This window comes from Pongo pygmaeus, chromosome 20 (genome assembly GCF_028885625.2).
Source record: "Pongo pygmaeus isolate AG05252 chromosome 20, NHGRI_mPonPyg2-v2.0_pri, whole genome shotgun sequence".
NCBI lineage: Eukaryota > Metazoa > Chordata > Mammalia > Primates > Hominidae > Pongo > Pongo pygmaeus.
Genome location: NC_072393.2, coordinates 34,969,167 through 34,986,459, shown reverse-complemented (window position 1 = coordinate 34,986,459; position 17,293 = coordinate 34,969,167).

Below are 17,293 nucleotides of genomic sequence, written 5' to 3'. Positions count from 1 at the left end.
TGTGTGGGGGGCCTACGCGAGGTGCGCCGCCCGCCGTTTCACCGCGCGCGCTGTCCCGCCAGGCACGCCCTCCCCGCCCCCGGGACGCCGGGTTCCGGGCCATGAGTCCTGGGCGGGGACATCCCCAAGGTCACCGCGCCTGTGCCTTGGCCTAGAAGCAAGGCTTCAGGCCGCGGGGTCTGGGGCTCCCTGGGGGCCGGCTGCTATTCCTGGCCGCTATTCCTGGCTGCTATTCCATTCATCCATCAGTGCATTGGGTCGTTCATTCATTCATTCAAGGAATCTGTGAGTTCCTTCCATGCGCCCCTTCCATACGCGCCCCTCCCCCGCAAGCCCTTCCTGGCGCTCTGAAGACCTTTCTGACCCTGGGATTCCCTTGCACCCCATCTCTCACTTAAAGCCTTCCAGTTGAGGCCTGGCGCGGTGGCTCACGCCTTTAATCCCAGCATTGTGGGAGGCCAAGATGGCTGATCCCTTGGGGTGTTCGAGACCAGCCTGGGTAACAGTGAGACCCCATTTCTACAGAAAAAGAAACAAAAAGCCTTCCAGTTGTTTCCCATAAGGATCAAATCCACACTCCCTGTCCTAGGCTACAGGCTCCACAGGACCTGACCCTGACCCCCCACCCTCAGACCTCAGGCCTCCCCTCCACAGCTCCTCTGTCTTTTCTCCCTCAAGACTTGTATTTTTTATTGTGGCAGGGGGTGGGGGGTGGCAGGTAGGGATAGGGTCTTGCTATGTTGCTCAGGCTGGTCTCAAACCCACGAGCTCAAGCAATCCTCTCGCCTTGGCCTCCCAAAGTGCTGGGAGCCCAGCCCCTACACAGTCTCGGTGCCTCTCAGTTTCTTGTCTCTCTCCTCACCTTGCCTATGTTGCTCACTGCTGTATCTGTCAGTTCTTGGCATAGTGCCTGGACCAAGGGAGACACTTCAATTGTGTTTCTGAATGAACATTTGAAAGACAGGCACTGGCCAAGCTACCGGCTAATGAGAGAGACAGGTAGGGAACAGTCATCACCTCAGAGTACCCTCTGTACTCAGCTTCAGGAAGATGTGCGTAAAAGAAGGCTGTGGAATGCTCCCAGGGCCCTTCTTAAGCTAAAGTCTCAGTCCTGTCCCTCACCCTCCCCTAGTGACCGTTTTCTTGAAGTTAGAGCCAGGGTCTTATCAAAGAGGCTCACAAATTCATGATTCCCCCAGGTGCTCTGAGGACAAGGCTGCTGGGCTACTTGCTCAGCAGGGACCCACCAGGCACCTGAACCCCCCATCCTGTGCCCGTTAGGAATCACCAGTAACAGGTATCATAAACAGTGTTTCCAAAATGGCAGCACTGGGCTAAGTCCTTCAAAGTATCATCTCAATTAAACGTCACAATAATCCTATTTATGTTGATGCCACAATTATCCTGTTTCACAGATGGCAACTATCTACTCCCAAGGATCATTGTGAAGATTGAGATAATGTAGCTGACTCCTGTACAGTACCTGGCACACAGTAAATGCTCAGTAAATGAGTTATTATAATGATGGTAGACAAGACAGTTTTCCTTAGTCATTACAGCAATGTATACACCCACTAGCAAAGATAGAGCCCATATCCTCCACATCCTAGCTGACATGTTCATCAAGAATAGAATGGATACATAAATGTTGTTATATTAATTCAATGGAATACTACACAGCAATAAAAAGGGCAAACTACGGAATCATGCAGCAACATGAGAATTTCAGAGACAACATGTTGAGCCCAAGAAGCCAGACACACTTATTTGAAGTTTCCATTTATTTGAAGTTTAAGAAAAGACAGCAGTCACCGTAACAGTATTTACCCCTACGGTGAGGAGTAATGACTGGGAGGACACCAGCGGAAGCTTCCAGGGGCTAGACATGTATGCTTTGATCTGAGTGGTGGTTTCATGGCTGTATACATACATAAAAGCTCATTGATTGATACATACAATGTTCACACCTAGGATTTGTGCACTTTATTGAATGTCTCTTTTACTCAATAAAAATGAAAGAATTATTATTATTATTATTTATTTTTTAGACGGAGTGTCGCCCAGACTAGAGTGCAATGACGCGATCTCAGCTCACTGCAACCTCTGCCTCCCAGGTTCAAGTGATTCTCCTACCTCAGCCTCCCGAGTGGCTGGGATTATAGGTACGCACCACCACACCCAGCTAATTTTTGCATTTTTAGTAGAGACGGGGTTTCACCATGTTGGCCAGGATGGTCTCCATCTCTTGACCTTGTGATCCGCCCACCTCGGCCTCCCAAAGTGCTGGGATTTCAGGCGTGAGCCATGGTGCCTGGCCTTATTATTATTGTTGTTATTATTATTATTATTTGAGATGAAGTTTAGCTCTTGTTCCCCAGGCTGGAGTGTGATGACGCTATCTCAGCGCACTGCAACCTCCCCCTCCCAGGTTCAATCAATTCCGCTGCCTGAGCCTCCCAAGTAGCTGAGATTATAGGCGCCCGCCACCATGCCCGGCTAATTTTTGTATTTTTAATAGAGACAGTGTTTCACCATGTTGGCCAGGCTGGTCTCAAACTCCTGGCCTCAAGTGATTCTCCCTCCTTGGCCTCCCAAAGTGCTGGGATTTACAGGCGTGAACCTCTGCGCCCAGCCAATAATAATAATTATTATTTTTTAATTCAAGACATAGCAAAGCAAGACACAATCCCTGCCGTCTTGGGAGCTTCCGGTGTGGAAGGGAGGCCGTCATGCATTTGCAGTGTAGCATGATAGGGCTGGGAAGGGAAGAGTCTTGGGGCTATGACTTCATGTGGAGAAGGGGGTATCCAACCCATCCTTGGATGGCAAGAAGTTTGCATGAAGGAAATGGCAAATAAGCCAGAAGGACGAACACATTTAATAGGAACAATAGAAAAGTTGTGTCCAAGATGGCAGACACAGCCTATACAGCAGCTTGGAGTCTTCAGAAACCACTGATGTCTTTTGTTTTTATTTTTATTTTTTTTTGAGACGGAATTTTGCTCTTGTTGCTCAGGCTGGAGTGCAATGGCACAATCTCAGCTCACTGCAACTTCCGCCTCCTGGGTTCAAGCGATTCTCCTGCCTCAGCCTACCAAGTAGCTGGGATTACAGGCATGTGCCATCATGCTTGGCTAATTTTGTATTTTTAGTAAAGATGGAGTTTCACCATGTTGGCCAGGCTGGTCTCAAACTCCTGACCTCAGGTGATCCGCCCACCTGGGCCTCCCAAAGTACTGGGATTATAGGCATGAGCCACCGCGCCCGGCCCAATGTCCGCCTTTCTAGGGCAGCTCACCTTTGGGTGTTTGGGGTCATTCCATTCTGTGCTTGCCTCAAGTCCAGAGCTCCCGAGCATTGGCCCAGCCTTGAGGGAGACTGTAGATTGCATCAGAGGTGGTGAACCAGCTGCTGTGTAGGGAGGGCAACACCTCCTCTTTGCTATGAGACTTTGGGAAGGTTCTCCAAACTCTCTGTGCTTTAATCTTCTCATCTATAAAATGGGTATAATTCTAACTATCCCAACGTCATGGGGTTGCTGTGAGGGGTAAATGTATTAATACCCCTCATGTGTTTTCAACAGTATCTGGCACAAGGTAACTGCTCAATTTGTGTTGTTATTACTCATAAAGAGATTCGGGGGTTATTTGCTTAGCTTCCTATATGGTTCAGGCTGTGATGATGGAGGACGGGCACCAGGACATAAAGGTTAAGGAGAAGGAAGACCAAGGGATCGCAAGGGGAAAGTCCTTCCCAGATAGGATTCCTTAACATGGGATCCCTGGGCAGCCTTTGGAGACCCAGGAGCCTGCCTACTGATGGGCCCATGTGCATTTCCCCAGGCAGCTGGACCCTAACGTCTACCAGGTCCTCAAAGGCGTCTTAGCGGACAATTAAAGAGCCCTGCTGCTAGCGAAGGTTGATCAGGGAAGGTGTGGGCTGTGGCTGGCAGTGGAGCTGGCTAAGGCCTTGCTGTGGGGCCAAGCTGGACATCTGTGGCCACCTGGATGAGCCAGTTATCTTGTGAGGCTACACATGGAAATACTAGAAGAGGAGGGGGCCACACTATACCAGTGTGAGCTGTGAAGTGGGAGCCGGGCAAGATGAACAGGACCAGGCTGTCAACCACAGAGTGTCTGCGGCCCAGCGCCAGGGAACGTGAGCGTGGGAAAGCCCTGGAGGCTTGGCTCCTGTCCTTCCTGGGCGGGGCAATCTGCCTGCACAGGCCCCCCAGCCAGCCAGGCAAGGGCCCAACCCATGCTCCCCAAGGCTTGGTTCCTGCTCAGAACCAGCGCACACTGCTGTGTAAAGCCACTAAGGTGGGAAGGATGAAAACCAGTGAATGGGTGCTTCTGGCCCGGCCTAACCTCCTCTTAACACTGGGGAGCAAGCCCAGCCATCGCTTCTTCGGATGGAGGCTGTGACCAGTGAAAAATTCCGGGGAAAATTTAAATTGGCCTTTTAACTTAGTGTATGATAGGATAATGATGGCAGCTGACATTTTTGGATTCTGTGTTAAGTTCAGGGTTGCAAGGAGTAGAGACAGGGTGGGCAGTGGGCACAGTGGCTCACACCTGTAATCCTAGCACTTTGGGAGGCCGAAGTGGGAGTATCTTTTGAGCCCAGGAGTTTGACACCAGCCTGGGCTACAAAGCAAGACCCCCATCTCTGCAAAAAAATAGAAAACTAAGCCAGGCATGGTGGTGCACGCCTGTAGTCCCAGCTACTCTGGAGGCGAAGGCAGGAGGATCGCTGCAGGTCGAGGCTGCAGTGAGCTGTGATCTCACCACTGCACTCCAGTCCAGGTGACACAGCAAGCCCCTGTCTCTGAAAGAAAAAAAAAAAAAAGAGCAGAGACTAATTTGAAGATGCTTGAAAGAGTGGGAGTGTGTGATGAAGCTGGGGAGGTGGGGGTAGCTGGGCAGATATGCAGCAGGAAGCTACCCTCTCAGCACCAGTTAAAACACAAGAGTGCTCTGTTCTGTGTCTGACTGCCATACCCTCAGCTTTCATTTAAATCTCATTTTGGGATTTCTGAAGACAGGCACAGCTGCAAGACAGAGCATGGGCTGGGATAGCAAAGGCCCTGGCCTCTCCCTTCCTGTCAGGGTCCAGCATTTTCCTCCAAGCAACACCCTCTCTGCACTTTAATGGGGGAGGGGCCTTGGCCAATCAGAATCCCGCATTCCTGGCCGTGCGATTGGCTCAGGCATAAGCACAATGACCCAGGCTGGGCCAATGACGAGCCTCAGGAGTTGCTAAGCCGACTAGAAGTGGGCCTGCAGCCATGAGGCCATCTTGCCACATAAATTGACCTTTCGTAGAGGGAATTCCTTCCTGGAAAGCAGAGCCAGAGGTTCTGGGAGGCAGAGTTCTGATCCCTTGAGGTTCTGGATCCAATCAAGCCCAAGACTGGATTACTAGAAGCTTCCTGGATACAGGAGCCAATTCGCTATTTTCATGTTTTTATGTAGCCAGTTGGGTTTGGACTTCTCATAACTTGCAACCAAGACAGTCATGGATGTCAAAGGACAAGGAACCCTCAAAGTTTGTCTAGTCCTGGGCAGGCCCATTTGTGCCACCAGTGAGCCTCCTAGTAGTCCTGCAGACCCATGTTGGCCCCTCACGTGGAAGGTCTGGAAATCCACTGGCCCTGATTGTGTAGATGCCAGGCCTGCACATGGGAGTGGACATTAGACTCATTGTCTCAATTCCCCAGGAATCCTGACTTCTCCTGGCATCATCCCTCGGCCACACGCTTACATCAGTCATATGGGAATCCACTGATGACTCAGCCTGGTGGCCTGAAGCCCCTGTGTGCCAGCCCAGGGCAAGCTCTAGTGGGCTGGAGTGGACCGGCATGGCCCTGCCCTCCAGGAGCTCCCAGGAACACCTCACACACTCTGTGGGAAAGCTGGGGTCTAACCAAGCAGGACTCGTCTGGAATACCACTGGCCAGCCCAGCATGCTAGCAAAGCTGTGAATTCCTGGATACGGGAGGGCCTCTGGCTCAGGGGACAATAGGATGATTTGGCACAGTTGAGCCCACACGTGTGCAGAGCAACAGCAGGAGGCTGCCCTCTTTGGGTGGAGCCACCTCACCCTATGTCTTTACTCCCTTAAATATCAACCTGGCCAAGGTCGTTGTCTGACCTTGGGACCTCACGTGGGAATTAAGAGCTGACTCAGAGTCTGCATAATAGGATCCTAGATGAGGTTAGGATTAGGATTAAACAAACAGAACAAGAGACGGAAGAAGGCTTTGCAGAGGAGTTATATTGGGAGCGTCCCAGGCCGGGGGGCCGGAGTATTCCCCAGGGCCAACCATAGGCTCTGGACAGCCAGGTTTGCTGAATAAATAAGTGCATGGATGAATGGATGGGGGCAAAGGTGAAAGCTACGAAAGGCGATAGGAAGCCAAGGAGGCCGGGTGCACGGAGTCAGGGGCGCATTCCTTCCCTGGTATTCTGGACACAAAGGAGGCTTCACTCCCAAGGCCAGGGTTTCTCCACCTCCCAACTTCTTCCCCTCTTTTCTTCTCTGCTGTGAGAGCCTCTCCACCTTCAGCCTTTCACTATGAATTCTATTTCCCACTTAGATCCACTTGTTTGAAAAGTAGATTTCAATCCATTATCACAAATGGAAGAGCAGCCTTGCTAGCTACAAAGAGAAGGGAAGTAAGAAAATGTTTATAACTCAGGACAGCAACAGGAGGCAGAGGCTGCTGCCTGCTCAAGACATGAGCCTGAGGCCCTGATCTCCGTCCGTGTAGAGAAGGAGGTGACTCTGTGATTCCGTTTATGGGAGGTCCCTAGAGCATTCAAATTCACAGAGACGGAAAGTTGAATGGTGGTTGCTGGGGGCTGGGGGAGGGACATGAGGAGTTTTCGTTTAATGGTACAGTTTCAGTTTTACAAGATGAAAAGGGTTCTGTGGATGGATGATGGGGAGGGCTGCAAGCTATGAATGTACTTAATGTCACTGCATTGTACACCTAAAAATGGTTAAAATGGTCAATTTTATGTTATGTATATTTTACCACAATTTATTTTATTTTATTTTTTGTTGAGACAGGGTCTTGCTCTGTCACCCAGGCTGGAGTGCAGCAGCGTGATCACGGCTTACTGCAGCCTTATCTTCCCGGGCTCTAGCCACCCTCCCACCTCCAGCAATCCACTCATCAAGTGGTTGGGACCACAGACTCGCCACCATGCATGGCTAATTTTTGTATTTTTGGGAGAGACGGGGTCTCACTGTGTTTCCCAGGCTGGTCTCAAACTGCTGAGATCAAGCGATCCACCCACCTTGGCCTCCCAAGGTGCTGGGATTATAGGCGTGAGCCACTGCGTCCCGCCCCACAGTGTTTTTAAAAGGGAGAAATGCAAACATTAGCGAGGTGTTAAAGCTTCTCAGCTTCAAACTGAGACTTTCTCTTTGATTAAATGGATCATTTGAAAGAGAATTAAAAAAGAAACAACTCGGCCGGGCGTGGTGGCTCACGCCTGTAATCCCAGGACTTTGGGAGGCCGAGGCGGGCGGATCACAAGGTCAGGAGATCAAGACCATCCTGACTAACACGGTGAAACCCGGTCTCTACTAAAAATACAAAAAATTAGCCGGGCGTGGTGGCGGGCGCCTGTAGTCCCAGCTACTCAGGAGGCTGAGGCAGGAGAATGGCGTGAACCCAGGAGGCGGAGGTTGCAGTGAGCCAAGATCGCGCCACTGAGCTCCAGCCTGGGTGAAAGAGCAAGACTCCGTCTCAAAAAAAAAAAAGAAACAACTCAGTGTGTGTGTGTTTTTTTTAATATGTAATACATTTTTAATCCATTAATCCATTGATAGACACTTAGGTTGATTCCAAATCTTAGCAATTGTGAATAGTGCTGCAATAAACATGGGTGTACAGCTAGCTCTTTGATATACCGATTTCCTTTAGAAATATACCTATAACATACAATTTATAAAAATACAATTTATAACTAACCAGATTATTTATAAATGCATGGCATTGGGGTTGCTGAATTATATGCTAGTTCTATTTTTAGTTTTTTTGAGCAACCTCCATACTGTTCTCCATAGTGGTTGTATTAATTTACTTTCCCGCCAATAGTATATGAGGGTTCTCTTTTCTCTATATTCTTGCCAGTATTCATTATTGTCAGTGTGTGATATTATCTAAAATTAATATATAAAACTGTGTCCAGGCCGGGCACAGTGGCTCAGCACTTTGGGAGGCCAAGGTGGGAGGATCACTTGAGCCCAGGAGTTCGAGACCAGCCTGGGCAACATAGCAAGACCCCCTCTGTAAAAAAAAAAAAAAAAAAAAAAAAAATGCCAGACATGGTGGTGAGTGCCTACAATCCCAGTTACTTGAGAGGCTGAGGCAGGAGAGCCGCCTGAGCTCAGGAGTTCGAGGCTGTGGTGAGCTGTAACTGCACCACTGCACTCCAGCTTGGGCCACAGGGTGAGACCCTGTCTCTAAAAAAATATTAAAATATAAAAATATTGTGTCAGTGTAAGGGAAAGACAAATTATGGGCAGGGGTATTGGGAGGACAAAGGATGGGCAGCCCCTGATATGAGGCTCATTCAGGAGAGCATCCTGCAGGAGGAGGCCCTGGAGTGGCTGCAGCGGCTGGCAGGTGCCCACGGTGCCATCCCCTCTGCTGAAGAGAAGTGCCCTGGGGTACATGGAACCCAACTCCAGTGTTTCTTCATGTGACCTTGGGGAAGTCACTTCTCCTCTGGCCAGGAGGATAATGAAGAGGATGAATGGGAGGCTAATGTGAGGGCCGTGGTGGGTTCCGTATGCCTGGCGTTTAGGGAGAAGATAGCTATATTTTCTATATTTTCAGGGTCTGTTCCTTGGCTCCCACAAGGAGTCCCTTCTTAAGTTTACCCTGATTAATTTTTGGTGGGGTGGTGCGTGATTGATGAGCTAATTTCCTGTGTTTGGGGACAACTAATGAAGTTTCCTATCTTTTTTTTTTTTTTTTTTTTGGGGGGGGTCAGAGTCTTACCCTGTCATCTAGGCTGGAGTACAATGGCACAGTCTTGGCTCACTGCAACCTCTGCCTCCTGGGTTCAGGCGATTCTCCTGCCTCAGCCTCCTGAGTAGCTGGGATTATAGGTGTGCACCACCATGCCTGGCTAATTTTTGTATTTTTAGTAAAGACGGGATTTCACCATGTTGGTCAGGCTGGTCTCGAATTTCTGACCTCATAATCTACCCGCCTCGGCCTCCCAAAGTGCTGGGATTACAGGTGTGAGCCACCGCACCTGGCCTCAATGAACTAATGTCCTGTGTTTGGGGACAGCTAATGAAGTTCCCTGTGTTCATGCCCTTCATGCTGGTGGATAACAGGGAAATCAGTTATGGTGCCATCATACTGGGCCCACGAGGTGCTGTGCGCACAGCTGGTACTCTTTTAGCCTGCGGGAATGGCTGCAGGGATGAATTCTGTTCTGGGGCTTGAAGTCTGAACCAGGCAACCTGCCCTCAAGATGCTTATCCCAGTGGAGGAGAAAAAGAGGCCCCTGCTCATCACAGAACAGCATAAGAAATGCAGGGAAAAAAGCGCCCAGCAGCCGGGGTCCCTAAGCAGCTCAGGGAGAGGAGAGAAGCAGAGAGCAAAGTCACTGAAACTGTCTCTGTCAAGGTCACCGCTGTGGTCTCAACGTTTGTGTCTTCCACCACATCTGTACATTTAAAATCCTAACCCCCAAAGAGATGGTGTTAGGAGGCCTGTGGGAGGGAATTAGTGCCTTTGTAAAAGAGGCCAGCTGGGCGCAGTGGCTCACGCCTGTAATACCCGCACTTTGGGAGGCCGAAGTAGGTGGATCACTTGAGGTCAGGAGTTTGAGACCAGCCTGGCCAACATAGTGAAACCCTGTCTCTACTAAAAATACAAAATATATATATATATATATATATATTAGCCGGGCGTGGTGGTGGGTGCCTGTAATCCCAGCTACTCGGGAGGCTGAGGCAGGAGAATCGCTTGAACCAGGGAGGCAGAGGTTGCAGTGAGCAGAGATTGCGCCATTGCGCTCCAGCCCAGGCTACAGAGAGAGACTCCGTCTCAAAAAAAAAGAAGCCCAAGAGAACTCCCTTGTTTTTTTCCGCCATGTGAGCCTGTAAGGGTACAGTGACAAGGCTACTTTCTATGAGCCAGGAAGCGGGCCTTCACCAGACATTGAATCTGCTGGTGTTTTGACCTTGAACTTCTCAGCCTCCAGTACGGTGAGAAATACATTTCTGCTGTCTATAAGCCACCCAGTCTATGGGATTTTTTTTACAGCAGCCCAAATGGACAAAGGTACTCAACAGTGCCCCCCATTTCTCCAACTTTGAAGGGCACACACCAGGCTTGATGTCACGGCCCTCTCAGGAGTGTTGGGCCTAGCAAATTATTCCCTTCTTTTTCTCTTTTTTGAGACAGGGGTCTTACTCTGTCACCCAAGCTGGAGTGCAGTGGTGTGATCATGGCTCACCGCAGCCTCAAACTTCTGAGCTCAAGTGATTCTCCCACCTCAGCTTCCCAAGTAGCTGCTACTACAGTTGTGCACCTCCATGCCTGGCTAATTATTATTATTATTATTATTTTTGTGATGGAGTCTTGCTCTGTCACCTAGGCTGAAGTGCAATGGCACGATCTCAGCTCACTGCAGCCTCCGCCTCCTGGGTTCAAGCAGTTCTCCTGCCTCAGCCTCCTGAGTAGCTGGGATTACAGACACATGCCATCATCCCTGGCTAATTCTTGTATTTTTTTAGTAGAGACAGGGTTTCACCATGTTGGCCAGGCTGGTCTTGAACTCCTGACCTTGTGATCCGCCTGCTTCGGCCTCCCAAAGTACTGGGATTACAGGCATGAGCCACTGCGCCTGGCCAATTTTGGATTTTTTTTTTTTTTTGTAGAGACAGGGTCTCACTATGTTGCCCAGGCTGGTCTCAAACTCCTGGCCTCAAGCGATCCTCCCACCTTAGTCTCCCAAAGTGTTAGAGTTATGGGCGGGTGCTACCACACCCAGCCACTCCCTTTTTTTTGAGAACATCTCTCCTCTGGGTTTAAGGGATGACACGGTCTCCTGGTTCCCTTCCCTCTTCCCTGGCTGCTCCCCTTCGTGCCTTGGCTCCTCCTCCTCTGTGTAAATGATGGGATTCTTCAGAACATCCCTGGGAACTTGGGAGCAGTAAGCTCCATAGGCTCCCTCCCCAGGAGGCCTTGCTCTCTCCCACCCACGCCTCTGCCCTGCCCACTTGGCAACTCTGCTCACTTGCCTGTCTCCCAAGCATTGCTAATTGATGTAGGCTATCCAAAGGTGAGCTCTGAATTTCCCCACCCTGTCCCAATGTGCATCTCCCACATACCAGAAAAATGGCACCACCATTTACTTGGCTGCTCAAACCCCAAGCCTGGCACTTAGCCTTGAATTTCCCTTTCCAACCCTCTCTACATGGCATGCACCAGCCAGCCCCAGTGGCTTTCTGATCCCCAGATATTTCCAATCTGTTTACTTCTTTCCTTCTCTGCCACCATCCTAGACCAAGCCACGGTCTGCAGGCTGGAAAGCTGCACTGTCTGCTGAACTGGCTCTTCATCTTCGATGCCTCTTCCCCACCAAAATGCCTTTGTCACTGAATAGCTAGAATCATCTCTTAGAGGTCAGCCAGGCGCAGTGGCTCACGCCTGTAATCCCAGCACTTTGGGAGGCCAAAGCTGGCGGATCACCTGAGATCAGGAGTTCGAGACCAGCCTGGTCAACACTGTGAAACCCTGCTTCTACTAAAAATACAAAATTAGCTGGGCATGGGCCAGGCACATCTGTAATCCCAGCTACTCGAGAGGCTAAGGCAGGAGAATCGCTTGAACCCAGGAGGCGGAGGTTGCAGTGAGCCGAGATTGCACCATTGCACTCCAGCCTGGGCAACAAGAGTGAAATTCCATCTCGGAAAAAAAAAAAAAAAAAAAAAAAAGTACATCCCATCAAATCTGCCCCTTCTTAAAACCCTCTGACAGCAACCCACTGATTGCGGCATCACATCATGTCTCCTGTAGGGAGCACGAGGCCCCATCTGGCTGGGCTGGTGCTAGTGCCGTCTCCTCCTGGGCCTCCTTACCTGTGGCCCCTCTGTTCCTGGCTTGTTGGCTCACTCCCGTTTTCTCTGACACTCCATGCCTTTTGCTTCTTTGGTGCGTTTGCACCTGTTCCTACGCTTCCCACTCCCTGCCAATATTTCCCCAGCTTTCTTAGCGAAGCCTCCTTTAGCATCAACGTCCCCTCCTGGCGGAGGCCTTTCCTGGCCATGATCTCTAAACTCCATTGTCTCCAGCTCAGTGCTGTTATTTTATGTTTCACCTCTCACCAATTTCCTCTCATCATCTTCTTTTGCTTCTGTTGTTTTCATTGTAAAAATTTTCAAACATACACGCAAGTAGAGAGATGATAGTATAATGAGCCCTCATTGACTTATCCTACAGATTGAATAATTAAAATGCCATCAGATCTGCTTCCTTGAGCCAGGGCTTTTTCTCTTGGCTGAAGAATCATAAGACGGATTCCAAACATGATGTCATTTTACTGTTACACACTTGAGTATGCATTTTGAAAAAGGGTGAGTGGTTTCTTTTTTTTTTTTTTTTGAAACAGAATCTCACTCTGTCACCAGGCTGGGGTGCAGTGGGGCAGTCTCGGCTCACTGCTGTCTCTGCCTCCCAGGTTCAAGTGATTCTCCTGCCTCAACCTTCTCAGTAGCTGGGACTATAGGCACATGCCACCATGTCCAGCTAATTTTTGTATTTTTAGTAGAGACAGATTTCACCATGTTGGCCAGGATGGTCTCGATCTCATGACTTCATCATCCACCTGCCTCGGCCTCCCAAAGTGCTGGGATTACAGGTGTGAGCCACTGTGCCCGGCTGAGTGTTTTCTTATATAACCACACCAGTAACACACCTACCAAAATGAACACTAATTCTTGTTATCATTTTATATTCACATCTATTCATACAGGCTCACACCTGTAATTGCAGCACTTTGGGAGGCTGAAGCAGGTGGATCACTTGAGGTCAGGGGTTCGAGACCAGCCTGGCCAACATGGTGAAACCCTGTCATTACTAAAAATTAGCTGGAATATGAAACAATTTTCCCGGTTGTCCCAAATATGTCTTTTAATTGTTGGCCTGAGTCACAATCCCAACTGGATCCACGCATCACATCTGCTTATTGTATCTTTCTGTCTTTTTTACCCTAACACAGCCCCCTCTTTTCCATGTTTGCTGCAGAAACTGAGTCAGTCTCCTGTGGGATCATTGCACATCCTGGATTTGTCTGTTGGCTTTTTCGTGGAGTTGTTTAACTCGTTCCTCTCTCCCCATATTCTTTGGAGATGGAAGCAAGCTCTAGAAGCCCAATTAGATTCGTGTCTAGAGGTGATGCTGCGTGTTCACCTGTCCTTAGCTCCAGGACCCGTGGTGTCTGGCTGTCCCACTGTCATGATGCTGAGATTGGCCAGTGGGGTCAGGTGGTGGACGACAGCCTTATTGTTCCATGGTCAAGTTCCTCATCAGCCCCTGACCCAATAGTTTCATGCATCGATAATGTTTCCTGAATCAGTCATTTGATTAGGGTTTGCAAAATGGGTGCCTTTTCTATTTCCTTCATTTCTTCCAAACTAGAGGCATACCTGGGGAGGGACAGGGTTTGGAAGCAGTCTACCCTGACGCAGCAATGGGAGTAGGAATTCATAGTCTGTAGAGAACTTAAAAACAATCATGGCTGGGTGTGGTGGCTCATATCTGTAATCCCAACACTTTGGGAGACTGAGTCGGGCAGATCACTTGAGGTCAGAGGTTCAAGACCAGCCTGGCCGGCATGGTGAAACACCATCTCTACTAAAAATAAAAAAAATTAGCCGGGCATGGTGGCAGGAGCCTGTAATCTCAACTACTCAGGAGGCTCAGGCAGGAGAATCGCTTGAACCCGGGAGGTGGAGGTTGCAGTGAGCTGAGATGATGCCACTGCACTCCAGTCTGGACAACAGAGCGAGACTCATCTCAAAAGAAAAAACTAAAACTAAAACAAAAAAACCAGCAATCATAAAGTGGACTAAAAGTTATTTGCTCTTTTTCTAAAAAGAAAAAAGAAACAGGGTCTTGCCATGTTACCCAGGAGGCTGGTCTTTTTTTTTTTTTAGACAGAGTGTCGCTCTGTTGCCCAGGCTGGAGTACAGTGGCATGATCTCGGCTCACTGCAAGCTCCACCTTCCAGGTTTATCCCATTCTCTTGCCTCAGCCTCCCGAGTAGCTGGGACTACAGGCGCCCACCACCGTGCCCGGCTAATTTTTTTTGTATTTTTAGTAGAGACAGGGTTTTACCATGTTAGCCAGGATGGTCTTGATCTCCTGACCTCGTGATCTGCCTGCCTGGGCCTCCCAAAGTGCTGGGATTACAGGTGTGAGCCACCGCACCTGGCCCTGGTCTTTTTTTTTTTTTTTTAAACGGAGTCTCACTCTGTCACCCAGGCTGCAGTGCAATGATGTGATCCCAGCTCACTGCAACCTCCACCTCTGGGGTTCAGGTGATTCTCCTGCCTCAGCCTCCTGAGTACCTGGGATTACAGGCATGCGCCACCACCCCCAGCTAATTATTTGTATTTTAGTAGAAATGAGGTTTCACCATGTTGGCCAGGCTGGCCTCAAACTCCTGACCTCAGGTGATCCACCCACCTCAGCCTCCCAAAGTGCTGGGATTACAGGCATGAGCCACCGTGCCTGGCTACCCCAGGCTGGTCTTGAACTCTGGGGCTCAAGCAGTCCTCCCACCTTGGCCTCTCAAAGTGCTGGGGTTGTAGGCGTGAACCACTGCACCCAGCCAAGTCCTTTGCTTTTTATCATTACCATGGCCTTGAGACTCTAAACTATGCCAGCAAAGAAATATGGGGACAAAGTGCCCCTACTTTCCCCTCCCCACCTTGGTATACCCCTGTTGATTCACTAGAGTCCTCCGGAAAGAAATTTTCCGTATCAATCAGGGCTATTTGGTTGCCTTGAAATACAGCTCACATGCTGGAATAAATGCTTCCTCCTTTTAATTAAGCTCCATATTTTTATTCTCCACAGCACCTGAGACATTTTGTAATTGGATGATTGTTTACTTGTCGGGGGCCCTTTTCCTGGCAGAAGGAAGCCGCACAGAGGCCCGTGGGAGGTGCTCCATATTTCACGAGTTTGAGTGAAAGATGTGTGCAGAAGAAGGGGGAGCAGGCAGTGTCGGAGGTGGGGTGACAGGGGAGCACCTTTCCTGGGGAAGACCCGGAGGAAGCGGGTGCTGTCAGGTGCGTTTGAGCAGAGCCTGAGGTTGGGGGAAGCACAGAGGCCCATCTCTTCCACCATCTACCCTGCCCTATGACCTCCTGAGTAGAGCTGCTCCCCAGGAAGCACGCACAGCACAGGCCCCGGGATCTGGCCCCATTGTAAGCTCACATTCGCCTTGCTCTCACTCTGTCTCTCTCTCTCTCTCTAATTGCTCTGTTTTCCTTCCACTTCACAAGTGGGTTGGCTAGTAACACTGAAGTCTGTTTTATATACATATAGATAGTTAGCAAACACAAAATGTGTGGTGAGCTATGTTCTATCTTTATGTCATTAACACACAAAAGCAAGAAAGCTCCAAGTTAGAGCATCTGCAATTCAGCCCAGTGTGCAACAAGCCATATGGTATGAATGCGAAACAGAAGACAACAGAAGCCCCTCATCCGCCTTCGTCTGCAGAACTCCCTCAAAAGCGTAGACCACGGGCTCCTCCTGCCCTGCCCATCCTTGCAGAGGCTGGACAGCTTCATCCATTCATTCATCCATCAAACATTCACTTAACTCCTGTCCCATGCCGAGGGCTGTTCTCCCACCAGCGACACAGGGAACCAAGGCAGGAGAGACCTGTCGTCAGGTGGGAGAACGGTCAGGGCATAAGGAAGTAAAACAATATATTCAAAAGGTAAAATGTTTCCCTTAGTTATAAGAACTCTTTTTTTTTTTTTCTTGAGATAGAGTCTCGCACTATTGCCTGGACTGGTGTGCAGTGGTATGATCTCGGCTCACTGCAACCTCCGCCTCCCAAATTCACGCAATTTTCCTTCCTCAGCCTCCCAAGTAGCTAGGATTACAGGCGCCTGCCACCAAGCCTGGCTAATTTTTTGTATTCTTAGTAGATACGGGGTTTCACTATGTTGGCCAGGCTGATCTCGAACTCCTGACCTCGTGATCCTCACGCCTTGGCCTCCCAAAGTGCTGGGATAACAGGCATGAGCCACTGCGCCCAGCCCAGTTATACGAACTCTTTTAAAAAAATCTTTTAAATGTTTTGTAGAGATGAGGTCTCACTATGTTGCCCAGGCTGGTCTCAAACTCCTGGGCTCAACAATCCTCCCTCCTCAGCCTCCCAAAGTGCTGGGATTACAGGCATGAGGGCATGAGCCGCCTCACCCGGCCAGTTATGAGAACTTCTTTTTTTTTTTTTTTTTGAGACGGAGTTTTGCTCTGTTGCCCAGGCTTGAGTGCAGTGGTACCATCTTGGCTCACTGCAAGCTCCGCCTCCCGGGTTCACGCCGTTCTCCTGCCTCAGCCTCCTGAGTAGCTGGGACTACAGGCACCTGCCACCACGCCCCGCTAATTTTTTTGTGTTTTTAGTAGAGATGGGGTTTCACCATGTTAGCCAGGACGGTCTCCACCTCCTGACCTCGTGATCTGCCTGCCTCGGCCTCCCAAAGTGCTGGGATTACTGGCGTGAGCCACGGCACCCAGCGAGAACTTCTGAGAGAGTAAGTGAGTGATATAATAGACAGTGGATCTTGGGTGAGTCGCTTCAGATAAGGTGGTTCAGGAAGGCCTTTCTCTCTCTCTCTCTGTTTTTTGTTTTGTTTTTTTCTTTTTTTTCTTTGAGACAGACTTTCACTTTGTCACCCAGGCTGGAGTGCAGTGGCACAATCTCAGCTCACTGCAACCTCTGCCTCCTAGGTTCAAGTAATTCTCATACCTCAGCCTCCTGAGTAGCTAGGATTACAGGTGCCTGCCACCATGCCCGGCAGATTTTTTTTTTTTTTTTAATTTTAGTAGAGATGGGATTTCACCATGTTGGCCAGGCTGGTCTCCTGAGCTCAGGCAACCCGCCCACCTCAAAGTGATAGGATTACAGGTGTGAGCCACCACGCCTGGAGGAAGGCCTCTCTCAAAAGGAGACATTTGATTTTTTTTTATTTCCTTAGGTTTTTGGGGAACAGGTGGTATTTGGTTGCA